The sequence below is a fragment of the Petromyzon marinus genome, chromosome 20 (assembly GCF_048934315.1).
Source record: "Petromyzon marinus isolate PM22_M1 ecotype Great Lakes invasive population chromosome 20, UKy_Petmar_22M1.pri1.0, whole genome shotgun sequence".
NCBI classification, from domain to species: domain Eukaryota; kingdom Metazoa; phylum Chordata; class Hyperoartia; order Petromyzontiformes; family Petromyzontidae; genus Petromyzon; species Petromyzon marinus.
In genome coordinates this window covers 11,599,452-11,627,354 of record NC_133686.1, presented here as the reverse complement: position 1 = coordinate 11,627,354, position 27,903 = coordinate 11,599,452, and the positions used below count along the sequence as shown (strand labels likewise).

Sequence of the window (27,903 nt, the reverse complement as noted above, 5' to 3'; positions counted from 1 at the left end):
CCATGATCAATGCACTGCTTGATGGGAGGCTCGCGGCGAATATTTTTTCGGTTCGGTGTGCCGAGAGGACCGAGCAAGCTCGAGGAATAAAAGATGGTCGAGAATCTCTGCCATAGGCTACTGAACCGAAAATATTTGCTCATGAATTAACCAGCTTAAAAAGTGCATTAAAAAGTGCATTAACCACTGTTTGGTCAATGATTGTGACGTGTGCATTATTTGTATCACTGAAAATCAAATGCTACGAAGGGACATTACAAACGGGTTGTGGCCACTGATCTATTCCGGCAGCTTAGTCGCACTTTTTCGAAGTATGGGATTCAACCGGATAAAAGCACAACATTTTTTGTGGTACTTACGGTCTAAGATTGTTGTTATTATTGGAAGGTGTGTGTGCTGTTTTACAGCACATTATTGCTTGTACCTTTAATGTAGGCCATCTCTATCTGTGTAACACATATATATAAAACATTAAAACAAATGTAATGACACTTAGGTAGTGGTTAAACATTGCTTTAATTTGATGTGCATATATTGAATGCATTTTACAAGATAATGCATAATGCAAGACATTTAACACTTCAACAAAATATAGAAACAGTTAAATGTAATACAGGAGTGAGTCACAAATGGAAACAGCATACGCACGTAGTGTATACAGTCCAATACTTGTGAACAGAAAGTATCTCTCAGTAACATACCATATGAAAATGAGTCACCTGCTGTTCTAATGTTTGACATTTCACAGCTACAGCTGCAAAGTTCTGTATATTCCATTGACCTCTGCACGCACACTCCCGTCACCACATCCTCAGTGTGATCCAGACAGGCATCCAAGACTTGCTCTCCTTGGGGAGGTATTTTTGGTTCGCTCATGAACTGAGCTTATCCGGTCTATAATCTCTGAGGCGTTGTAGTTGTACAGATTCATGTCTGGATGGTGCTGCTGTGCTGCATGTCCTCGGAGGGACTAACGTCACCACATTGGATGGGGCAATAAGAAAGTTATTCTGCAAATAAACAAGGAATCCATGGAAAAATATTCTGCTAACCCAGAACACTTTGCAACGGCGCTCAAAACGCATAGCCTTCCAGTCTGCGATCCGCACTTCCAGCAATTTGGCCCAGCAGATATATGCCGACTCCAGAGGCATGGGGTTGGAGTTTGAACGAGGAAAGCAAGCCTTGGCTTCCAGATGGATTACACTCCACCGTGGCTTCCAAAGCGTGCAGCGAACTTGTGAAGTGTGGGTGTGTAAAAGCGAGAGATGGCGTGGTGACTGGAGTGTGCGTTTGGAGAGGAGTCACTGGAAATGTACGTAACTTTGAAGCTGCATCTGTGAAACCGCATATGTTTGAGCAGAAAGTGACTCATTTTCACATGTTATGTTACTGAGAGACACTTTATATTGACACTGGGTGTGTATGCTATTTCCTTCTGCGACTCGCCGTCCTCTGTTGTTACATTTAACTGTCTCGACATTGTGTTGCAATGTTGAAACGTGTTGCATAATGCGTTAGCTTGTAAACTGCTTGGATAACATGGAAGTGTTGTGGATCAAATGAAATCGATGTTTAATCTCTATCTAAATGTCATCACTTTGTTACATCTACTGTTTTCATGTAAAATATGACAAATAAAATATTCGTGACATTAGGTGGCCTACATTCAGGCAGAACATAATAATGTGTCTTACCAAAACATACAATTTTAGACCATAAGTACCACAGAAAATGCGGTGCTTTTGTCAGGTCGGTCCCCATCATGTTTTTATAAACTAGCAGACTATTCTAGCTAACAACCACTCACAAGCCTGTGCTCCATATTCAGGGCTGAAGTTGTCATTAGGGCCAATTACTTTAATGTCATCACACCTCATCATTGTTTCTTCCAAATCACAAGACTTACACCGCCAACACCTGACATTATTGATCCGCTCTTTCGGTATCCCATATCTAAATTCAGGTCTTCCCCTTGAATGCCACTGCTATGCTTTTCTTCGTAACCTGCTGTCTCTATTTTGTACACTTGCTCCACGCGTCAGGATCATGTCTACAATTTCCCTCTTGCTTTCTATTCTGAGCGTCTCAAGTTGCTTACCCTGACTTGGATGAAATCACGATCACATTCTCACCAGTTAAAAAAAGATGGAAGGGAACTCAAGTGAATACTTCACATTCACCTGAACTCAAACGCCAGAAGTCTCCATTCAAATACAAAATCCCTCTGCTGGTAAAGTTGTGAGAACCACAATCATAGCCACTACCATGTATTACGATAAATGTATGAACTACCACTTAAGGGGCCATCTATGAATGACGTCACGCACCTGGGGGGGGCGGGGTCAGACATTTGTGACGATGTGTGACGGGGGGGGTGAGAAATGTGACGTCACATCAAAATGCGCAACTTTAAATAAATATAGACAACACGTTCTACTTAATTAAAGTCTTTTTAATAAATGTTTTCTCCTACAACATCAGAGTGCAGCACCACATTAAATACGCACTACAATGGCAATAGTTTAAAGCGATTTGAAGCTTGTTTTTTTTTGGGTGGGTTAGAGCTTTGTGACATCATATTTGAGGGGGGCTTGACTTTTTGTGACGCCACGTGACGAGGGGTCAAAAATCGTCCAAAATCGCGTGACGTCATTTATGGACGGCCCCTAATCCTGTCTGTTCTGCTATAATGCCACGTGTTTTCATTACGCGAATTGGATATAACGTGTTTATTGTATTAGGGAACACTTTTTTATAATGCGCAGATACCATGTCGCGCGAATAGGAATAAGCAGTTGTACAGCTGCCTCGGCGTAGCATCGGACAAGGCGGGATGCTGCTGGATGCTTCTAGGTGTAATCCACGCGCCTCACAATTTGTTCAGCCTGCATGCGCATCTCACGTATTATCGGTGACTGTGCTTTATCCTATATATTATTCATTATAACGCGATTTTTCCATAACGTGGTGTTCTTTGGGAATGCAACTACCGCGTTATAGGAGAACAGACTTAGTTTTTTATCCAGTCATAATCCTGAGGAAGAAAGGTAAAGCATATTGACCTCTTATGAGGGCGTGGACTCGTAGCTGGTACCATCTTGTATTCATTAAGTCGGTTTCCCTGAAGTCCAGGGGAAGGCTGCTGTAATCAATACAAAATGAGCTCATTAAAGAAGCCCCTGCCGGCTTCCCGGTTGTTGTGTTGTCCCGTACTCTCTGAAGTGTAGTTGTGTACTTGGTTACTAAGCTATTGCTATTTAAGGTAACTGAATGTGGTACTGAAATGGCTGCAATATGAAACTTAAAAGAGTGGTGGCCAGTCTTTGCCACGGGGACCATTGGTGGTATATACTAAAATATAGTCCCCCTTTATTTACTCGCCGGACTGAACCCCCCCCGCCCCCCCACCTTATGCAAATTTCACTCAATGCCCTCTTTTCTCTCTTCGTTTGCTTCTGCCGTCACCTCCGGTCCCATATCCATCTTCTCCTGATTTAGCACTACTAAGCTTCCTGTTTCAAATATGGGTAGGAACTGTGGCACGAACGAAAGAATACGTCTGCGAATTATGGAGGTGTTTTAGATTACTGAGCCAAATTTAGCCAATGGCTGCCAATGGAAACCAATGGCAGACAATTACCAACCAGTGTAAATTGTCGATTCCATAATTGTTGCATGTGAATTGTTGCATCAATTACAAACAAGCACAACACCTGCAACCCATGCTCGGACCCATGCTCGCATCAACACTCAAACCCATGCACAGACCCATGCTCGACCTCATGCTCGTATGTGTTTGTGCACATACAGTGTCTGTGTGTATTTGGTGTGTGCGTGTATACGTACGTTTAATTTGTGCATGTGTGTGTATGCATTCTTGTGTGTATTTTAACGCGCCGTGTGTGTGCATGTATTTGTGTGTGTCTGTACATATGTATATTGAAGTTATTTCGCATCGCAGATAGCCAAGTGCTAATCAGAGGTGCGTGTGTATATCTTCGTGAGTAATTGTTTGCCTCTGCTTGAGTGCTTGTATGTGAGGAGTGGCAACGTGGTGGTTACTTCGTTCCACTACTAACCTGGCCGCCCGAGTTCGATTCCTGCTCACAACCAACACCAGTGACAATTGAAGCAATTGGCGGGACCCCGGGGTCCCATCACTGCCCCAGGGTGGGAAAAACCGCGTAGCGACACGAGTCTTGCCTTACCGACAACAAAACTAGTGTCAATCGATTGGCCTCATCGAGAGCTACTGGGGGCACTAAGTTTCGTAAAAAGTTGAAAAATTACATAAACACGTTAAATTCACTGCGGGGACGGGCTCGCCTTGTCAAAGAAGCTGAGGATCGACGGCTGACCGGAGGGTGTTGTCGCCGCGCGCGACTGCGGCAGACTGAAAAATAATAATTATTGACCTGATTTTGGCGGGACCCCGGGGTCCCGCCAATTGATTCAATTGTCTGGACCTGTCCTGGGCCTCCCCTGGGTCAACTCAGCCTCAAATTAGTACATGGTGAGATGTGTAAACACCACCACTAGAGATATAAAGGCGGTCGGGCGTGGTGTTGGCCACCCACCTCCAAATGTGCCATGCCGGCTTCCATAGGCGCTCGAGCAGCACTTACCCCAACCTACCAATGCGTAGATTCAAGCATGGCTTCGAGGACAGGTTGAAGCTTCAAACATGGCTTTGAGTGTGGGCTAGAGCATGAGGTTGAACATGGGATCAAACATGCTGGTTGAATGAGCGTGGGTTCAATTGAAATTACATCTGTGCGTTCATGTATTCATGACGCGTAGTCAGCGAAGGACCGTTTGCACCAAACGTGTGCGACCTCTTGCGACAGCATTTGCATAAACTGCTTCTTGATGCCATACACCGGCGTCTCGAGTGAGTTGTTTGATCCACGGATCACGGGGGGGAAATTTGCATGGATTCACGATTGCCACTCTCCATTCTTGTTCAAGAACTCCTCATATGGGCCAAGACACGTCACATTATCATAATTTAGTTTCTCATATGTCACAAATTAGTTGACTTTCCAGTGCCCATGATTAAAGCAGGGTTTTCAAGCGTGGTGTATTGATTAAAATAACAAATCAAAAAGTTGAATATTTTAGGGTAAAATATTCAGAAACGATAGTTAAAGTGAAGAGGCACTACAAACAAACGTGCGTGGATATAAAACGCCATTCACTATGATGACAAGAATTAACACCCTTTTGCCAATCCATCGCTGATTAAAGGCCTCTCTCTGCATGTCATAATTTTGTTTTGGTTGTAGTTTGACCACGGTTTGATACGCTGATCATTGCAGATTGACCAGCTTCATTTTGTTCATAGCGCATTCACTTATATGAACAATACAATCCCTAAGTGTGAATATTTGATGATTGTAATTCAAAAACACTACCAATATTGGTAACATCTGAACAAGGAACCAATTAACTTGTTGAAAACTCACTTGTTTTCATAGCCATTTTAACATTGGCACTTCTGAGGCGAGCTAGTACAGGACCTTCGTGGGAGGTGTGAAATTCATACTCTCAGGTTACTCAGGCTTTCACCTACATGTAACTGAATCCATACACTAGCTACTTTGGCCAGCTGGAACGAAACCATGATACACTGGTCTCACAAGGTATAAGACTAGCTCTGGCCCAAGCAAGGCCAGATGCATGACTAATGACATGGTCATTGCTTTTAATTTCTTCTTTCACACCTATGTAGCCAACCGTGCTAATCGGAGGTGAATGTGAAGTCAGTCAGTACACTTTGAGAACGCAGCATCACCGTGTCACTACCTCGCCTGGTATGCAGGAGGTCGTGGGTTCCATCCCGACCCCGATGCCTGTTGTATATTCGGAGATTGCATGTTCTCTGCGTGGTCGCGTGGACGTTTCTCTGGGTGATCTGGTTTTTCTCTCCACATTTAGAAACATGCATTTAGAATATTTGGCGCCGTAAATTTGCACTTGATAAGCCGCTTCGTTGAGCTATAATTTGTGGCCAGGTCACTTCTGAAAAAGAGCTATATAGCTCAGTGGGCTTCACCTGGTAAAATACAAATAGTTTATTTCTATAGTTTAATGTGGACCATCGAACAGGAAAGAGGATTTACCGACGTTTAATAGATTTTCTCAACAAAGTAAAGTAGTCATTTGAGGTTTTTGTCTTAGGTTTTGAGGATTTACCTGTGGAGTTCAGAAACTCGTGAGTGTTTCCACCTCTGGACAGATGAGGCCAGGGTCCAGTCTTGTGGCCACACATTTATTTAATATATATGTTTCAATGTTCTGGATTGGCTCTGGCGGAAAGCGCTACAATGGCACGTTATGTATGTATGTAGAATTTATTTCGCACTGTACGAAGCCAACTGTGCTAATCGGAGGTGCGGGGGGAAGGATAAAAAAAATATATTACTTCAACAAGAGCGAAATATTTACCGCGTCGTGCTTTAGCGCGAGCCCCATGCACTGCGAGTGAACGGCTCTGGTCTATCAGTCTGCACCACGTCGGCGCTGCCACGTGCTGTCTCTCTCTCTGCCAAACGCCACTCAGCACTAATTGGCCTACGGTCAGGGCCCATGATGTAGAGGGTGGGGCGTGCACATGTGAGCTGTGGGTGGAGTCCCAGTGTCACTTCTGCTGCCGTCATGGCTGTTCAGTCCAAATTAAATTGTTCTTTTAAAGGGTTTTAAATAGGGGGTCTAAATTTAGTTCCTCATAAGATACACTGTGCCACACTACCTGTCAAGTCACTGCATTCCAGATATACGATGATGCTCATTCATGCAGAAAAGAGCATCTACATGGCATTAGCATAGCCTCTTGTGTACGTCACTGTCATTGCCCGAATTCTAAAAGTGTAAGTCGTAAAATTACCCTATGTGCCAAGTCGCTTTTGTCTTGTTTGCAAAAGAAGTGTTGAAAACAAATAACATCTGTTGTAGTCAGGGTGAATGGTACTATGGCAAAGTGCTTGACTCCTAATCGGAAGGATACAATTTTTTATTCAAGTTGAGGTTGTAAACTCGGCCTTTAATACATTTAAATAGGGCCCCTGCAATGTGAATATTGAATTTCCATTACCCATCTGAGCACACAAGCACTCTGACTTTTTACTTGTCTGAACTGTGAAAATGAATAATGAAAACGTTTCATGTAAATGTGAACAACCCGTGCACTAAAAACACCAATCGTAGCGTCCCAAGCCTGGAGAGCTGAAATATATTTGATTCGCTATTGAAAAGGACACTTGAGAAAGATGTGACATGTAATACACATAACGGCAGATTTGATTGTTTGTCCCATCGTTCGGCACCATTTGGGTGTCCTCAACTTCAGTATAATATTAATCCACTCTTCTAAAAGTCCCGCAAATGCAATGTTCTCGTCTGCAGTGATGTATGTTAGTTGCTGATGGCAGCTGGGTGGAATATAATTTTTTTTCACGCTACGGAATTCCTTTCTATTTGGCGAAAGCGCGCAGTCTAGATGGAGAACTTAACCGAGGTCTCTGTTCACAGAGTGAAAGAGCAGGGTGCCCAATTTTGACTCAAGACATTGAACAAATAAGTCTGTGATGTCAAGCTCCAAAAATAGACTGGTCATTATCACGGAGTGGCTTTTCATGTCGGCGTGGAGCCATGCAACTGAACTATTTTGCCGATGAATTAACAACGCTGAGGTTTGCTTGACCAGACTTGTTGTTGTGGTTACACGGGCTCATTTTTCAGCCAAACTGAGCTCTTTTCGGAGCAAAGAGACGTGGGCAACAAGCTGTTAGCATTCGGCAATATCGCCTGTGCAAAATTCTACAGGTGTTTGTCGGTGAAATGTGCTCATTTTATTCGTGTTGCTGAAAGCAGAATACATATTTCACTTCAAGAGACCATTCAGACGAAGAGATGCGTGTCAAAGTATTTAAGTGCAAGGGCTGTTTGGCAGCAAATTATCTTGGTGAATTTCCTCAAGTCCTTGCAGCCAAGAGTGCAAGTATGGACTTTTCGTGAGGCAGTCCAGTGTCTGATTACCAATGAGTCATTTGGCTTAGGAATGAACCTCGACAAGCACTAACTCCCACTCTACACCTCTAAATGCAATATGAAATGCACTTGAACGTTGTAAAGGATCAGTTGTAGTTTAGAGAATAATTTTTTTTATAGGTTTGAATAATATCAGCTTCCTTACAGAATTTTTGGTAAAGATATAACGCATACAGATGTAATGACTGTAAGGATCATTACGGTTATAGCTGCATTACATAATGCTTTATTGTGAAGGGGCGTATCTGGGGTAAAGGTTAAGGGCGGTGTCAGTCGATAAGCTCCGGGAACCATCCCAAAAGATCTAGTAGGTTCTAGAAAGGGAACGTGGCCAGAGGTGGAGCTTGGCCACGCCAGGCAGATATAAGGAGCACTGAACCAGAGCTTTGGGGCTGTTAGCGTGGGATCTGGGTCATGGTTGCGTCGCTGCTCGCCGTCATCTTCGTCTTCGACCATGTGGCTGTTCTTCTGCAAGACCTGCTCCATCTTCGCCGCGATGCTCGTCAACCAGCCAGCGTAGCACAGGACGGAGAGGGGATGCGTGTTTAGAGCAGCCTGGGTGTAGCCGCGTTATGAAGTGTATCGCCCTGTGTGCTCTTAATAAATAAGAAGCCTTCTACTAGATGTGTGTCGGAAGTCGCTCACTACATTTGGTGTCAGAGTGGTAACATTATTTGTATTTTTCTCATCAAAAGAATAAGTAGGAATAGTGAGGAAATAAAAACTATGTCGAAGTATCAGAAGAAGCAGAACCCACCTGTGGCGTCTTCCGACGATGACAAGACGCTGGACCTCCTTACAGCCCCGGGAACCATGCTCCCAGTTACCCAAATTGCGGCAGGAGAAGTGGCAGCGCCGGAGACGACGGGACAATCGACAGTTTCTCCGCAGCAGCAACCCGAACTTGGATGGCGCATCCTGTCAGATCAGTTGGAGCTCCTGCGGGCCACGCTCGCGCAAATAGTGGAGCCCCTGATGGCGACCACGTTGGCGGAGCTGATTGCACGTACCGTACCAGGTGGAGACGGCCGACCGCCGGAGATTGAATAATGGCCGGAGGCCGCAATTACGCACAGCGTGGGAGACGTGCGGCCAGGTGCCGTCATTTCAGAGCACGGGCATGATTCGCCGGAAGCGACGCCTGTTACTGTCGACATAGCAAGAGGATTGGAATGGACCTGCCGACAGCCCCCCTTGAGGCAATTCGTTGCGGTAGGGGGCGATTGGAGCGCTTTTACGTGGCGCTTCGAAGCGGCTTGCCGGTCAGCGAATTGGACCGAGGAGGAAGCGCTGAGAACTCTGCCCACGGTGTTGGATGACGACGCACCCACTGTTTTCCGGGCCATACCCGTAGGGAAGAAGATGACATTAAAAGATGCATGCGCCGAGATGGCCGAGGTATACGAACCACCTTCCGACACACGTAAGAAGTTTTTGCAGCGGAGGCAAGGGGAGGCTGAGACGCCTACCGCAGCGCGTTGTTGACAGTGGGAGAGGCGGTGTTCCCCACTGTAGACCCGAAACGCCATGACTCTCTGGTGATGTAAAGAATGTTGGGACTGGTGTGTGAAATGGGGGTCATCTTGCCGGTCATTGATGAGGATGAGCAGACGTCCGGATGGGCCGCCGATATCTGCAGGCCCACAAGAACTTGCGCCGTTGGTCGCAGATGGCGGCCTGGATGGGCGACCCCGGCCGAGATGGTGAGCCAGTTGGGTGGTCGCCAGAGCACATCGTGAATCAGCTGACAGAGGATCTACCAATGGAGGGTGACGCCGCAGCTGCAGTCGCGACATGTAGTCGCGGACAGGGAGAGGTGCCGCGGCGGTCACGGTACTGGAGGCCGCGCGAGGAGGAGGATCATTTATGATGGAGGGCCGCACTTACCTGTTTCCGCTGCGGCCAGCCGGGGCACTTTGCGCGAGGATGTCTAAGCCCTCGTCAAGTTCCGACGACGTCTCCGGCGCACCCGGCTCCATTGACGGCTGCATCCAAACCCCAACAGGCGAGTCGCAACACATCAGACACTCGGCCTGTGTTACAATCTTATGCATCCATGCTTATGAAAGCCATCTCCACCCCGCATTGCCCTCGCGTTGCCGCCAGGAGACAGGGATCGGTTACACATGGTTGGCCGAGCTCGAGGATTCAGTGGCTAAAGTTAGCGCATCGGGTTATTGTAGCTGCTGCGGGGGCCTCGGTTGTGTCGGGTTCTATCTATGGAATTGAGGTGCGAGTGTTAGTTGATACGGGTGCTTCCACCACCATCATTTCGGATGTGATTTTTGACCTGTTGCTGATCAGGGACCGGATTGTTAGGTCGGTAGTGAATGCGTGCATCACGGTGAACGGAGGTAGTATGGGGATTATAGGGCAAATAGAGGCCCGCGTCAAGATTGGTGAGATTTCAGTTGTTGGGCTGGTACTGATCTCGAGGACGCTGGCAGTGCCCTGCCTTTTCGGCAGGGATTTTTTGTGTAATATGTCCCTTAAGATCCTCACTGATCAGGGCTGTGTGGAGATGCCATCAGTCCGCAGACTGTTTTTTTTTTTGCGGTCTCCACACAAGAGTACGGTTGCTAATGTTATGGTCCAGGTTTTTGCCAAGGAGTCGGTGCATATCCCGCCGGGATCGAAGATGTTGGTGCCGCTGCACTATCAAAAACGAATACAGGCAACGGACCTGCAACAGGCGTCTTGTTGACTGTCGAATGCGGTGACTCGGGGATTGGCACTCGTTAGCGCATAGACGGTTGTCCGCCTCAAACAGAAGCCGTTCTTGAAGGTGCTAAATGCTGGACCAGAGACGGCTGTGCTTCGGGCGGGAACGGTGTTGGCTTACGTGACAGCCGCGTTTCGTCAAGGGAACAGAGTTCCATGCAAGGGATTGTTGGCGCGGTGGAGAAGCATGTCGGATTTGATGACACGTGGGGAGAGAAATTGGATATATTTGGTAAATGTACTAGTTGTACGTGTGTGTCGGGTGGGGGGCGTTGTGCACCTTCGGCGGCGGATGCCCTCTCTTGTTATGACAAGGGTTGGGAGAGTGGAGCCCGATGAGGAGGTCGCACCGAGGGATAGTGTTTTTCTCCTTTCGCGTACTGATTGACCTTATGGCATCATGCGGAAGCTGGAGTGAAGGACTCTGCTCCCTCTGACGGCCTGCGACCGGTCCTAAGGGATGGTGTTTTGATGATATACGAGGATGCGTTTCGTGGGTACCGTTTCGTGGTACCCGCTGCCGTCTGCGGCAAGCTGACTCGGGGGTTGCACGAGAACAATTTGAGACACCCGGGGGTGCGGGAAACCTTGCTAACGTTGCAACGCAATTATTATTGGCCGGGGATGTCGAGCTACGTGCACGACCTCATTCAGGGCACGGGATACGTGCGTAGGAAACCGCTATTGGAAAAGTCACAGCCTCCATTGCAGTCTATTTCGGTTTCGCACTCAACATCCTCGTACCATTTCCTGCCAAGCAGAAAGGGATCAGATTTTTCTTGGTGGGAGTGGAATGTTTGTCTCGATGGCCTATGGCCTGGCCGCTGCCCGACCAATCGGCAGCCTCTATTGTGGATCCGTTTTTGCATGTATACGTGTTGGACAAGGGTGCACCCGAGCAGCTTCTCACGGATAAGGGCCGGAATTTTTCCTCTAAGCTGCTTAGAGGAAAAAAATTTGTGATGTGCTAGGCACTGATAAGAATCGGAGTTCCCCGTACCATCCCCAGATGGACAGGATGGTGGTTCGGCTGCATAAAATTCTGACAGCTATGCTCACTCATGCTGTTAGAGCAGCCCAAACAAAATGGGATCTGCATGTTCCAGGAGTGTTGGCTGCGTACTGAACGGCCCCCCCTCGCTTCCACTGGATTTTCGCCTTTTTCCTCATGTACAGGAGGGAGAGCGAACCTCCTTTGCGGATTCAATTGGGGTTGTTGAAACAAAAGGGAAAATATGTGTTTCCTGCACCCTTGGAAATCACTTTGGAACGTCTTTCGGCAGCCCGAGGAGCAACGAAAATAAACACCGCCAGGGTGCAGGCGGCTAGCGAACAGAATTCGGGAAGGAGGGACCACGAGTTGGGTGATCGGGTATGGTTGCGTTGGCCATAAGCGCCATTGGGAACGTCCCCCAAACCATATCGCCCATGGCAGGGTCCTGTGGAAGTGGTGGAAGTCAAACGGTCGCAGTGTGTGCGCATACGAGTTGGCCATCGCTGTTTGGTTGTTCATCCGTCACGGTTGAAGCCTTATATTCCTCCTCGGACTGACACCCCCATCCCCAGAACGGGTACGGCCGGTGTCTATTGTGTCCGACGAGCTGGGGGAACTGCATGTGGAGAGTGCGCGTCAGGGGGTCTGTGATGTGCCGTCCGCAGCTTCTGAAACCCTAGCCGACGGGGGCCGTGATCTCGCCGAGCGCGAGGCATCGCTGACCGAGGCGGAACCCGTGACACCTGCGAAACCAGGTGTGGGACCACCTTCCTTGGAAGTTCAGGCAGTGCCCAGATCTTCTGTCAGCATTGCGAAGATTGTCCCGATGGACGGACCGGCGGCGGAAACTTTGTCCGGATGTTGCTAAATTCAATTAAACCGATGATTGTGGGGTTTCGTGGGGATTGAGGCGGTTGCGTTGTGTGATTTACAAAAGGAATGTTTTTTTCCTCTCCCTCTCTGTTCCTTTTATTGTTCTCCTGCCTCCCTAAGTCATTCTTTAATCCCCCATTTTATTACTGATCACTCTGACCTACTCAAAAACACGTTGTGTTATGTTGTTCATGTTTTAGGTGTCATTTTGGGCTCCCTTGCATCTAGGTATTATTGGTAGCTGGGACGGCTATTTTTTCACCATAGGGGGGCGGGGGGGGGGATTGATCTAATGACAGGGTGACACCTGCCGGCCTGTAAGGGTCATTACGGTTATAGCTGCATTACATAATGCCTTATTGTGAAGGGGCGTATCTGGGGTAAAGGTTAATGTCGGTGTCAGTCGAGAAGCTCCGGGAACCATCCCAAAAGATCTAGTAGGTTCTAGAAAGGGGGCGTGGCCAGAGGTGAAGGTTGGCCATGCCAGGCGGATATAAGGAGCACCAAACCAGAGCTTCGGGGCTGCCACTGCTATTCAGTGGCCTAAAAAAAAAATGTTTCGCTCCGGATGACCGCTGCAAAGTATTATCTGTATTTTGATTTAGTGTGCTGATCTTAAAGGTGCATTGAAAAATGTGATACTCCGACTGATGCTCCTGTTGTTTGTGGAGTGACTCATGCAGCCAGCTGTGGCTCTAGGGTTTGGTGTTACATGTTATTTATGTAGTTTATTGTTACAGTTCCTATGATCACTGTTACATTGCATTTATGGCTTTATTTTGATGATTTCTTAAAGTTTTTTGGTTTGGCCATGTTTTTGTTTATTGTAGTACGGAGTTAGACTGATGGCCTTATTCTAAGTTTTCTTGTTGTTGTTGTTGTTGCTTGACTTGCATCCCACTGGGAATTTTTGCACACAGCGTTGGTGTACGGTGCTATTTCAGGAATATTTTGATGTTTTTTTTCCTGGATTTTCTGTTTCCACATGCACAAAGTCACTTTAAGATGTTTTCTTGTTCATGTTTTTGTTTTTTTGTTTGTTGCGGTTGCACCCGATTCAAGAGCCGAATGGCTCACAGGGCTATATCAAATAAATAAAAACTATGAAACTATGTTAGCATGGGGTCTGGGTCCTATTGCGTCGCTGTTTGCCGTCATCTTCATCTTCGACCACGTGGCTGTTCTTCTGCAATACCCGCTCCATCTTCGCCGCAACGCTCGTCAACCAGCCAGAGTAGCGCAGGACGGAGAGGGACTGTGTTTAGAGCAGCCTGGGTGTAGTCGCGTTACGGAGTGTATCGCCCTGTGTGCTCTTAATAAATTAGAAGCCTTCTACTAGACGTGTGTCGGAAGTCGCTGACTACACATACATACATGTCCCAACGTCTAGATTAAAAAGCGTTAGATTTATACAATAGTCCACAAGTTACGCATCTGCAGACTAAAAAGAAAAACAAAACCAGATGTTGGCGATGAGAATCGTCAAATCAGACCTTGGAGGTCAGGTATCAGATGTGCAAATGCCGTGGAGATGTAGCAGAATCAAGCAATTAATATCGAGGTGTGGTTACATGAATGAAATAGGCCAGTATGACGTCTTAACCTTGACCTCTGAGCCCAAGATTGTGTGCAGGGTGTGGGATTAGCGTTATGTACATACTCTTTGGTTCTTTCGGTAAAGTCACGTAGGTATAAAATAAAATAAATCACGACGTTTCGGGCACAACACAAGCGTCCGTCATCAGGTGGGAAAGCATGGCCTGCTGCTGATGCAGACTGTTTTAAAGGTTTGTAGACACCAGGGTACAGCATGGCAGAAATCACATCCTTTACAGATGGGATTATATCACGGATTTTGTATACTGTGTTGAAACGAACCTGGATCCTGTGTTTGTTCAAGATTTTGGAAATATTTTTGGTAACGCCAGCTATGTATGACAAAGTGATGGTTTTGGTTATGTACATGTTACCCACACCACCACACTGGGTCCTACTCATTTGAGGCTGAGTTTATTAAAATCAGGTCCAGTAAGGCTCCCATACCAAATTGCACTTGTACGGTGCCTAGTAGCTAGGAACCAAACCTCAATCACTATGAGTGAAACACATTGTGCTATAACCACCGTGCAGACGCTACCCACGCATTACAATAACTGTCGCTTGCCACTGAGTGGCCGTGACAACATTATGGTGATTGTGCCAGACTAGGTACACTTTTAGCCCAAGTGTTGAAAGCTGCCTGACAAGTCACAGGGCAGACCTAGGTGTTATGGGTTCAGATGACTGGTGGTTGCACCAACTCTGTGTTTTATCCTGCCAGTGCTCTGCTCACTCTTTTAAGTGGTGTTCATCTGCCTCCTCCTATTGCTGGACGGTAGTTTTATGCCAACTGCCCAGCAGCATCTTTAATGAGCCTCCAGAACAGAGGCCAACCTTGACATTCTGGTACCAGTCATAGGTAAGTTCACTCAGCTCCAAATCATTCTGTACCATCTCAGGCTATCTGAATTCTGCACAGCAACCTTAATCCCCGACTGGTAAACTAATGCACCAGGTCACTCTTGCAAATTAGACTATCCTGGTCTCTTGAGTTCTCACCTGGTGAAATAAAATGCGCACGAAACTGGAGGATGTCTGATGAGGTCTAGATTGGGTACCCAATTCAACTGTTACAGCTGCAATTGTCGCAGTCCTGAACCATACGTATTCCCCCCTCGGCATGATGAGGAGGGGGGGGAGGTTAAAAACCAACATCAGCTGTAAATGATGATCACATTTAGACATGCTACTTTCTACAGCTAGCTTAGGGATGAGGCGATTGTGATTTTCAATGTGGATGCTCACTCCCACAGTGGAGAATGGCAGATGCAAACCGTGTCAACCCTTACGGTTTTACCTATATTCTTGTACAGGGAAATTGAGTTTTTAGGTCTATACGGCGCACAGCCCTTTCAATACGGGCAAACAAAAATTATGTCTTTGTTTGTGTTTCTCCCTTGTGATGTGACTTTGTAGGATGAACGTTGATATTTATAAGGGCACGGGGTGACCTGTAAGTTCTGAATTAGTCGGTAATAAGGTAGGCACTGATAAGTGGTTGACAGGTATGCAGATGCATCTTACAGATGGCAAGCTGATAGTCAGCTCCAGAGTAGGTGATGGTCTCAAAGATATGAAGTTGCATTCGCTTTTCTACAACGACTAAGTCCAGCAGATATTCCTGCTTGGATCCTACGCATACCCATGATGTTGTGTGGACGCACTTATTGTTCATTGTTGTAGTGCCGATCTGGTTCATGAATTAAAATTACTCCTGTCCAAATGCAACTATCATAAATCACTCGAGCATTAAAGTTAACCCATGAGTGACTATCCCAGGAGACAATTTTCAACAACACCTGGTGGAGGCAAACACCGCCACTTCATCTTCTCCCGTCGATAGGAAGGTGATCCCACAATAACTTGGGACTATGCCTCTCTAAATAAAATTAACGCGAACCGCCTGCATGTTCAGAGATTCAGCGATGGACGGGAAGCCACCCTGCAAGTTGCAGACGTCTTGGATATGGCAAAGGGTTAATGCTTGTGCAACTAAAGAGGAAAAGGTGGATATGTCACGATGCAAATACTATATGGCCCCCAGTGCACGACTTGGACTGTGCCAGGGAGAGTCTCCCAATTAGCAAGGTAGCATTGCCATCACAGCTCTAAAGAGTGCGGTTGAACTACTTTTTATGGTGCATCTGGGTGATTCTGATGTATGGCAGCATTGTCCTGGTGTGTAATTATGTTTTTTGTATATAAAGTGTGTCAGTGATCAACAAGCACCGAGTGGTGCCCATTTCCCTTAAAGGCCCTGTGTCGTGTATTAATGACTTAGTAATTTTCTGATGCAATGATGTTCTTAAATACAGTGCCATATATTTTTCACAAAATATTTACGGTACCTTTTTTTCAGAAAGTAAACTTTTCCGAAAATAATTTATGGTAAAGCAGCATTTCATAATTTCTTGTTACAGTTTTAATGTTTAAGAGGCTTGTTGTTTATGTACAATTAACTGAATAGAATTGTGTAAGAACTATTGACGTTCAGGGTTATTTTGCTGAGAATGAAGTGTTACGTATTTCATATCGTGTGTGTGTGTGCGTGTGTTCCACGTTGTGTGTGTGTGGCCACTGGTGGTGTAGCGGTTAGTGTGCTGCGTTACGAACCCAGCAACCCGAGTTTGATTCCCACTCGCGGCCAATACACTAGTGAAGATTCTAGAAACCGGTGAGGTGTGTAAACATCAGCGTGAGGGAGACAAAGGCGGCTGTGCGTGGTGCTGGTCACTCACCCCATCCTGTGCTGTTCTGGTCTTCATAGGTGCTCGCTAACAGAAATTAGCTTCTTGCCCTTCCCCCGCACCTTCGATTAGTATGGTTGGCTACGTATGGTGCAAAAAGAAGGTCTACATAATACTTTCCCCAAAAGTCTCTTAAGGCTATACAGGGGATCTTTGTCATAGTATTATATTCACATCTTCAAAACTTTAATAAATAGATACACAGGTATATCTTGTACATAACAAAGGTGAGTCATTTTGTGTATGTGGTCAAATGATATAGTGGGAACTCTTGTGAAGCATCATAATGTACACAGTCCTATGGCAGGGATAATTCTTTCCAGAGGGCGACCACCAATGGCTTCCCACAAAGTGGTACATATTTTACCTACTCCAGAAGGGATTATATCTATCTCAGTTGAAAGACAACGTGATGCATAGAACTGGTCATTCTATGAAGAGCTTCACAATATTATTCGCAAAATCCCCAGCTCTGAACACATGTTTCTGTTGGGAGACTTCAATGCAAGGGTTGGGGCTGACCAGGACGCGTGGCTCGCATGCCTTGGCTATCATAGCATTGTAAAGATGAATGCCAGTGGCCAAAGACTACTGGAGCTTTGTTCATACCACAATCTCTGTATCACAAACTCATTCTTTCTCACAAAACCATGCCATAAAGTATCATGGAGGTCTCTTAATTGGCACCAACTGAACCTCGTCATCACCCGACGAGCCCTCCTCAACTTGGTACTCATCACACGCAGCTACCACAGTGCAGTCTGTGACACCGATCACTCGCTGGTATCCAGCAAGGTCAGACTACACCCCAAAAAGATACACGGACTCAAACAAAAGCGCTACCTACGCATCAACTCTGCCAAGACATCCCTCCCAGAGCTCACTCAATTATTCCAACACAGCCTTGAGCAGTCCCTACACGACACACCAGATGGAAGCGTGGAGACAAAGTGGGCATACATCAGAGACGCCATCTTAAATGCAGCCATCAATACCTTCGGCAAGCAGACAAGGCGGAACACAGACTGGTTTGAGGAACATCTGGCTATATTGGAACCCATCCTCCAAGCCAAGCGCATGGCGCTCCTGAAGTATAAGCAAGTCCCAAGTACAGGATCGTTAAGGGCTCTGAAAGCTGCTCGCAGTGCAGCTCAAATGACCGCCAGATGCTGCGCCAACAACTACTGGGTGAATCTCAGTAGTAGGATCCAACTCGCCTCTGACACTGGCAATATCCGTGCCATGTATGAAGGCATCAGGACAGCCTTTGGTCCAAACATCAGGAGGACTGCCCCCTTAAATTCAGCACAGGGGCCATCATCACTGATAAACAAGAGCAAATGGCCAGGTGGGTAGAACACTACTCAGAGCTCTACTCACGAGAAAACGGTGTGTCAGAAGCTGCCCTTGCTGCTGTAAAGCCCCTACCAACGATACACGAACTGGACAATGTTCCAACCTTGAAGGAACTTGACAACGCCATCAACTCACTAGCCAGCGGCAAGTCACCGGGACAGGACGGCATCACACCTGAGGTACTGAAATGTGCAAAACCCGCCGTCCTCACAAAACTCCATGAACTTCTCTGCCAGTGCTGGGAAGAAGGAGCAGTGTCTCAAGACATGAGAGACTTCAACATCATCACCCTATATAAAAACAAGGGTAACCGTGGGGACTGAAATAACTACCGCGGCATCTCCCTGCTGAGCATCGTGGGGAAAACCTTTGCCCATGTGGCCCTCAGCAGGTTACAGATACTATCTGAGAGGACGTATCCTGAGGCTCAGTGTGGCTTCAGAGCAGGAAGGTCTACAGTTGACATGCTTTTCTCCTTGCGTCAACTACAGGAGAAATGTCGAGAACAGAGAATGCCCCTGTACTTGGCATTCATTGATTTTACAAAAGCCTTGACCTCATCAGTAGGGAATGCCTTTCCAAACTCCTCAAAGTGATCGGCTGTCCACCAAAGCTGCTGGCAGTCATCTCCTCTTTCCATGACAACATGAAAGGAACAATACAGCACAGCGGCACCACCTCAGAGGAATTTCCCATACTCAGCAGTGCAACGCAGGGGTGCGTGCTTGCCCCAACACTGTTTGGCATCTTTTTCTCATTTATGCTCACACATGCCTTTGGGACAGCAGAAGAGGGAGTCTTTCTTCATACAAGATCTAATGGCAAACTCTTCAACCTTGGCCGTCTCAGATCCAAAACCAAAGTCCGCAAAGTCCTCATCAGATAACTCATATTCGCTGATGATGCTGCGTTGACAGCTCACACAGAACAAGGTTTGCAGACACTCATCGACCACCTTGCCAATGCCTGCAACAACTTTGGCCTGACAATCAGTCTGAAAAAGACCAATGTCATGGGCTAGGAAGTCAGAGACACCCCTTCCATAAATATTGGCAGCTACACCCTGGAAGTCGTTCAGAACTTCACCTACTTTGGTTCTACCATCACCTACAATTTGTCCCTTGTCACAGAGATTGACAAGTGCATTGGGAAGGCGTCAACAGCTATGTTAAGGTTGACTAAAAGAGTGTGGGAGAAGAAATCCCTAACGCTCAACACCAAAGTACAAGTGTACCGGGCCTGCGTCCTTAGCACTCTCCTCTATGGGTCTGAGTCTTGGACAACATACGCCCATCAAGAACATCGACTTAACACATTCCACCTCCGATGTCTCAGGCGCATCCTCGGTATCAGATGGGAAGATCGCATTCCCAACACCTCAGTTCTCAACTTGGCCAACATTCCCAGCATGTACTCTCTACTCAGTCATAGGCGCCTGAGATGGCTTGGACACGTGCGCCGCATGCAGGATGGCAGAATACCCAGGGATGTCTTGTACGGCGAGCTGGCATCAGGCACACGGGCCACTGGTCGCCCAGTCCTGCACTTCTAAGATGTCTGTAAACGGGACATGAAGAGCTGCGACATCAACGCAAATGACTGGGAGAAAACTGCCGGCGACCGACTCAGCTGGCAGCAGGCTGTAAAAACAGGCCTCAGGAGAGGCGAGCAGAGACACACTGCTTGGCAGACCAAGAGGGAGCGACGTAAAGAAAAAGTAAGAAACACCTCTGGAGCTAGTAATAGGTTTTACCCTTTTAACTGGCACAAAAAACTGACACCTTTATTCAAGGCATCATGTCTGCAATAACTGCAACACAAGCAGTCAAAATGCACCCTCCTCTATGGGTCTGAGTTTGCATTTTGACTGCTTGTATTGCGGTTCTAGATTTAAAGCTTTCGTGACTGCAAGGATCCATACTCTTTGGTTCTATTGGGTAAAGTCACGTAGGTAAAAAATAAAATAACAAAAATCACGACGTTTCGGCCACAACACAAGCGGCCTTCATCAGGTGAAGGGACGAGACTGTCTGGAGGACAGCGCTGGAGTGAAAAAAGTCACGCTCAGATCACGACCTTTAAGCTGTGTGAGAAGAAACAAAGCGCCTTGACAAAGGAATTAGCATATAATTTAGCATTGAAATGGCTGAGTGATTAGCTTGTGACTGGTCACAGAAATGGCTATGTTAAAGTTAAAGCATACACATCCGCAAAGGCACCCCTTGACAAAGGAATTAGCATAGAATTTAGCATTGAAATAGCTAAGTTAAAGTATACACATCCGCAGAGGCACCCCTTGACAAAGGAATTAGCATAGAATTTAGCATTTAAATAGCTGAATGATTAGCTTGTAACTGGTCACAGAAATAGCTATGTTAAAGTCAGAGCATATACATTCACCGAGGCACCTAGTACAAATCAAACAGGAGAATTTAGCGAAACACAACCATGCTCAGACCGCGGACCTTTAAGCTGTGTGCGAGCAAACAAGGTGTCCTGACAAATAAATTAGCATAAAAAATTAGCATTTGATTGGCCGATTTTAGAAAAGAGGTGGTGTACGTGCCGGTGGACTTGCCGTTTGGCGCGGGGGGGGGGGAGTTTACCTATTGATGGTGTGAAAAGGGAATTTATAAGAGCTGCGAAAGTTTGTGGTACCACTACTTGAAAAATATACTGTACCATTGAAATTAGTTTAATGTTTAGTTCGATTTAGAGCATCTTTCCAATAGTTGCTTAATTTGAAGCCATCTTCTCGGTTGAAATTGTGTCTGTGTTTGTAGATCTGAATTGCCTCGTGAACAAATCTCTGATAAAAACCCGTGGGTTTGCAAAGAACCTTGGTATTGGAGAAAATTATATCGTGATCACCCACAGCGTTGTAACAGTGATCAGCCACGGCAGAAGAATTCGTTTTGCGGTGTTTCAAATCTGATTTGTGCTCGCGAATTTGGTCAGAGACATGTCGCTTTGTCTCCCCGATATAGCAATCACCGCAGGTACAACTCAATTTGTAAACCCCGGGGTACTATAAGTCAGGAATGAAAACCTTCACGGATGGGATCAGATCACGAATTTTGTGTATTGCGGTTATTGCAGACATGATGCCTTGAATAAAGGTGTCAGTTTTTTTGTGCCAGTTAAATGGGTACAACCTATTACTATATCTTGTTACTGGCAAAGGAGGTCTCATAATGTAAACCTCTGGAGCTGCTACCGCATTCACTTGAAATTGCTGTGGCAAGGATTGTCACTCAAGGATTGGCGTACTAAGTCATTCTAGGCGCTGCAAAACCTACAGCTGATCTCGTAAGGCACAAAAAGAATTGTCTCTCGAGACACAAAGGCCTATGGATATATTCATATCTTCAAAACTTTAATAAATAGATACACAGGTATATATTGTACATAACAAAGGTGAGTCATTTTGTGTATGTGGTCAAATGATATAGTGGGCACTCTTGTGAAGCATCACAATGTACACAGCCCTATGGCAGGGGTCATTCTTTCTACAGGGCGACCACCAATGGCTTCCTGCAAAGTGGCACATATTTTACCTACCCCAGAAGGGATTATATTTATCTCAGTTGAAAGACAACGCGATGCATAGATCAGTGCATGGAGATGTCGTGAAGGAAATGGCCATGGCCCAAATGACTCAAACGCAAAGGAGGAAACTGGGCACCTTTATTAATTTATTTTCATTAGTTTACAATTAAGATTACAAATAAATGAATAATATGCACCTACGATTCCGAATGAGAGGGACAAAGCGAACCCTCCCCCCCCCCCCCCCATACAGAAATCAAACTCCGCCTATGCCCAAAAGGTCAACCGAGTAGAGGAATAACAAATATGTTGGATGATTAATGAAGTCAGCCCTGGTGGGGAAATGAACCCGGAACCTTCTGACGGTGAGTTGAGTACCACCCGGCTGGGTTGCAGTAAATGGGAATCCTTTTTGTGGGCAGCTGCTATGGCAGAGCTAATGTTAGGCAAGGGCCACCGGCTACAGTCTCCTGTGGTAAAATGATGACGGGATTGTGGGTGCTCATTTCCATTGCTGATGGGTCCTCAGCCAGTGGACAAAAACAACTCCGTGTAAATGTTATTGGCAAGAAGCAGTCTTGCTGTCCTTTTCCACCAAGTGGTGAAAATAAACATCCAGCAGAAAAGTCTGCAGAAAGAGTATGCAGACAACTGTGGAGGGATCATATGGTCGCTGCTCTTTCGTGCTAGGCGCGGCGGGCGCCACTCCTTTTCTTCTTCGTGACGTTTCACCTCCCACATTGCGAGGCATCTTCAGGCAGTGCTAATAAATCATCGCCTGTCTCTGTTTCACATACTATATGGAGAAAGTTGGCTTAACCACATTTCTTACTTTTTTTATAAAGCACTTGACTCAGAATTCTGTTAAAGGTTACACGGGGGATTTTTGTATACATGTGTGCCACTGTTTGTGTACAAGTGTGTATGTAACCATGCACATCAAATCCCTCCCCCCCCGTACCTTTCTGTGCCTGGGTACCACAACTAATTTTGGCAGAGCGTTATGAGATAATAATAATACAATTTGACTAGTGCGTGACAAGTGTCTCCTAACACTTTGGAACTAATTTCTTCCCTTCTCACCACACCTGGGCCACGAAGTGTCCTTGAAAGGCCAACTCCCATGTCAAGCCTAGAGCGACCTCTCTGATCGACAATCGCCGTTGGGTTATTGCCAACGCCAGGTTTTGGGCTGTGCTTTTGACATTAAACGCGTTTGCATTTGCAAATTGGAAAATGTAGTTCAGGGTTATCGCCCCTAAGGAGAGGCAAAGAGAAACACATTTGTATGGGGGGGCGGGGGGAAAGTTTGCATTTTAATGCGTATATAATTCATTTATTTAATTTTACATCCCCCCGATACAGTGGGGAGCTAGGTTCGCTTTTTGCTTTGTGTTTTTTGGGTTGCATATGGTTTGAAATATCTCAAATGGCGTTGTGACTGCACCCAGTATAGCGGCGTGTGCTTGATTAAGCATAAGAAGTACATATCTGTTCCATTACAAGTTAATTATTTAGCCTTCGAGCTGCATGTTGTATTAACGTCATCAAAAGTTAATGTGAGCAGGATTTGACGGTTTCAGCAAAGACAGTGGCACATACATACACACATAAACAAAGACAAACATCCCCCTTAAACTTCCTGTTGGCGGCAAGTGGCTTTTAGCGAGCAGCTATGAAGGAAGGCACAACAGGCAAGTGGGTGGGTGGCCAGCACCACCTTTGTATCCCTAGTTATGATGTTTATACATCACACTAGGTACTCATTTGAGGCTAAGTCGACCTAGGGGAGGCCCAGGACCGATTCAGATAATCGTTATTGGTGTTGGCTGTGAACGGGAATCAAACTCTGATTGCTGGATTCATAGTGCAGTGCGCTAACCATGACGCTACCCCCCCCCCCCCCAAACACACAAAGACACATAAACAGCCATCCCACAGACACAGATAAAGTTCCCCTATTAAGCATAATAGACCATAATGGAAAGTTATGTTTGTGAACACCTCCTGAGGCCAGCATATGAGGAGCCCGTGTATTCAATATCATACCCAGCCAACTATACCTTTAAACACCGACTTGTGTGACGTGTTTCCATATGCGATGGGGAGACAGAGTTGTTAAGGGGAGGCCCATGCCATTCCATAAAAGTGAAAGGTAAAGGTGCTGCCCTGCAATGTCTTGCTCATGCCACTGCTGGTGGCGGAAGGGCCTCCACTCAAGGGTATTGTTTGCCGACTCTCCGGTGCCGGCCAGATGGGAGTTACCCACACTTAACCGCACCACGCACGACCCGCAGATCGACCTTGGCCTACCCAATTGCCCTGCTGGGTGGACAGGCGGGAGACTAAAGAAACCCGCACCGTCGTTTCACCTGCCACGCCGGGAAGTTCGATAAGCCACCGTCGCACTGTGTAAGGGGCCGTCCATAAATGACGTCACGCGGTTTTGGACGAATTTTGACCCCCCCCCCCCCCCTTTCGTCACACGGCGTCACAAAAAGTCAGAGTCCCCCTCAAATATGACGTCACAAAGCTCTGCCCCCCCCCGCCCCACAAAAAAGATGCTTCAAATCGCTTTAAACTATTGTCACTGTAGTGCGTATTTAATGTGGCGCCGCACTATGATGTTGTAGGAGAAAACATTTATTAATAAGTCTATTTAATTAAGTAGAACGTGTTGTCTGCATTTATTTAAAGTTGCGCATTTTGATGTGACGTCACGTTTCTCACCCCCCCCCCCCCCCCCCCCATCGTCACACATCGTCACAACTGTCTGACCTCCCCCTAGGTGCGTGACGTCATTTATGGACGGCCCCTAAGGCAAATAATTGAACTTCGGTCATGACGTACGTATGTACGTTGAACTTCTTTTGCACCGTACGCAACCAACCGTGCAAATCGGAGGTATGTAAAGTGCTGGCTTAGTTTTTTTGCGGATATAGTAGATGCTTACTATCATCTTTTGGAGCCTATCATCCATAAGGCTAAACTGGGGGTCTTGTCTTCAGCAAAGACTCGAGGAACCCACTGTTTGCACGCACGTATTCACATGTTTGCCACGCGCTAATTTACCTCCATCAACACAAGCGCTCCCCATCTATACACTGATGCTCTCAGATACAAATGGCATACAGGGCATACAGGGCAGACTTCCATTACCCATAGCCCGTAATCGATCCCAGACAATGCCCATTATCCATGTCCATTTCACAGATAACAGAAGTTGCACGGCCAAATTTGTCTTACTCTTGTTTATCTGCGAGTAGGAGGTGCACCCAGAAGCGGTAACGATGAGCTCTTGATTGATGCAGTTTCCGTGTATTTTACCTGATGGGAACAACTTACTGAGAAGCGGTGCTAAACTCATCCACAGTTGACCACGTGGTCAACTGTGGATATTAAACTCATCTTTGGGGAAGCACAGGCCAGGTCCTGCCTGGAATCAGACCCTAGTTCCTGGAGGTATGGTGCAGTGTGCTAGCTTATATGCCATCACTCTCTAAAATACACACATTCACACGCATTTATACCATACGTACACACACTTGCTGTCAGCAAGACACCTTGTATGGTTAACACTGTTCATGAAGTGCTTACAGTGAGGGAAAAAAGATTTGACGGTACATGGCCCCGTCCATCGTCTGTTTGATGCGGTGAAGTTGTCCAGTCCCCTTAGCAGAAAAACACCCCCAAAGCATAATAGGCAGCATTCCTCCTCCTCCAAACACGGCGAGTTGAGTTGATGCCAAAGAGCTCCATTTTGGTCTCATGTGACCACAATACTTTCACCCAGTTGTCCTCTGAATCATTCAGATGTTCATTGGCAAACTTCAGACGGGCATGTATATGTGCTTTCTTGAGCAAGGGGACCTTGCGGGCCCTGCTGGATTTCAGTCCTTCACGGCATAGTGTGTTACCAACTGTTTTCTTGGTGACTATGGTCCCAGCTGCCTTGAGATCATTGACAAGATCCTCCCGTGTAGTTCTGGGCTGATTCCTCACCGTTCTCATGATCATTGCAACTCCACGAGGTGAGATCTTGCATGGACAGTTCTTTTGTGTTTCTTCCATTTGCGAATAATTGCACCAACTGTTGTCACCTTCTCACCAAGCTGCTTGGCAATGGTCTTGTAGCCCATTCCAGCCTTGTGTAGGTCTACAATCTTGTCCCTGACATCCTTGGTAGAGCTCTTTGGTCTTGGCCATGGTGGAGAGTTGGGAATCTGATTGATTGATTGCTTCTGTGGACAGATGTCTTTTATACAGGTAACAAGCTGCGATTAGGAGCACTTCCTTTAAGAGTGTGCTCCTAATCTCAGCTCGTTACCTGTATTAAATACACCTGGGAGCCAGAAATCTTTCTGATTGAGAGGGGGTCAAATACTTATTTCCCTCATTAAAATGCAAATCAATTTATAACATTTTTGACATGCGTTTTTCTGGATTTTTTTGTTGTTATTCTGTCTCTCACTGTTCAAATAAACCTACCATTAAAATTATATACTGATCATTTCTTTGTCAGTGGGCAAACGTACAAAATCAGCAGGGGATCAAATACTTTTTTTCCCTCACTGTACTTTACAACGCATGTTTCTAAATGTGGAGGGAAAAAACACGGGGGGAGAGAGAGAGAAACGTACAAACTCCTAATATTCAGGCGTCATGGTCGGGATCGATTCCGCGAGCTCCTGTATACCAGGCGAGGTAGTTAACATCTCGCCACCGTGTTGCCCCTAGGTATATGCAAACGCCCGGACCGTGTACTTTGTAAGGTTCAGTTGAAATGGGGTCGGACCCAGTTCAAGTTCAGATACCACTTGCTACTGTTGTGCATGGATGGCCGGGAATTGAAATCCAGGTTGCCGAGATTGTAATCGCAATTCGTGAACCACTACGCCACCTCTCCCACACATAACCATACGCATGAAGGGGCCCCGCGTGGGCCACCCCGCCTCTCTGGGGCTGCCCTGGGTCTCGTGGTTGGTGCTGGGCTGTGGCTGCCCGGTCATACGTAAATATGTATGCGTGTTGAACTTCTTTGGCTCCATATGTAGCCAACCGTGCTAATCGGAGGTGTGCCGTGGTGTCGCTCCCTGCCCTGCCTCCCATGTTTCCCCTGCCTTGCGCGTGGCCTCCCCTTTCCCCACCTTCTTTACTCATGCAGCTCCCCAGGTTTGCGAAGTGTCTTGGGACGCAGTTGGATGTAGCCCATCGAATTGCTTTTTTAACTTAACCGAGAACGAGAAATGAAATAGGTGACAAAGCCTTCACCATATTCTTGGTTCTTTCGGTAAAGTCACGTAGAAGGTAAACAATAAAATAATAAAAATATAAAACAATAAAATAATCACGACGTTTCGACTGCAACACAAGCAATCATCATCAGGTGTGAAAACCACAGCAAGAAAATTTGAAAAAAGTGGCGGGTTTTTTTTTTTCAAATTTTCTTGCTGTGGTTTTAACACCTGATGATAATTGCTTGTGTTGCAGTCGAAACGTCGTGAGAATTTTATTGTTTTATATTTTTATTATTTTATTGTTTCCCTTCTACGTGACTTTACCGAAAGAACCAAGAATATGAATCCCTGCAGTCACGAAAGCTTTAAATAAAAATTAAAGCCTTCACCGTTGCAGCACCAACTTTTTGGAATATCATTGTTTACTCCCTTAACATCGTACATCTTCTATATTCTTGGTTCTTTCGGTAAAGTCACGTAGAAGGGAAAGAACCAAGAATATTAATCCCTGCAGTTACGAAAGCTTTAAATAAAAAATGTAAATCGTACATCTTCGTAAAAAAATATTCTGAAGCAGAAGATGCTGGATACAACCACATTTGCCAATGAGATTTGTAACTTGAATACATACCCGTGTATCCATAGTTACATTTTAATGTGCAATTTTATTGAGGGACTGTGTGTTGACTGTTTGTTGTCTTGCTGTGGTCTGGGACAGTGGCTGTTGTTTTGCTGTCTTGCCCAAGCTTGCATTTCTTGTTGAAAGATCAGCAGT

General features: G+C 46.2%; 1 protein-coding gene across 9 annotated transcripts in view; it reads left to right on the top strand.

Moving 5' to 3' along the window:
* Nucleotides 1–27,903, top strand: part of ADCY2 (adenylate cyclase 2) — a 315,360-nt gene that overhangs the window by 67,728 nt on the left and 219,729 nt on the right. Inside the window, exon 1 of one of the 9 annotated variants that reach the window (XM_032957517.2) lies at nucleotides 2,393–12,522. The exons of the other annotated variants lie outside the window; for them this stretch is intronic. The gene's annotated coding sequence lies outside the window, so the exon portion shown is untranslated. Of the gene's footprint in view, nucleotides 1–2,392; nucleotides 12,523–27,903 lie in introns of those variants that run through there. 9 annotated transcript variants of the gene reach the window in all.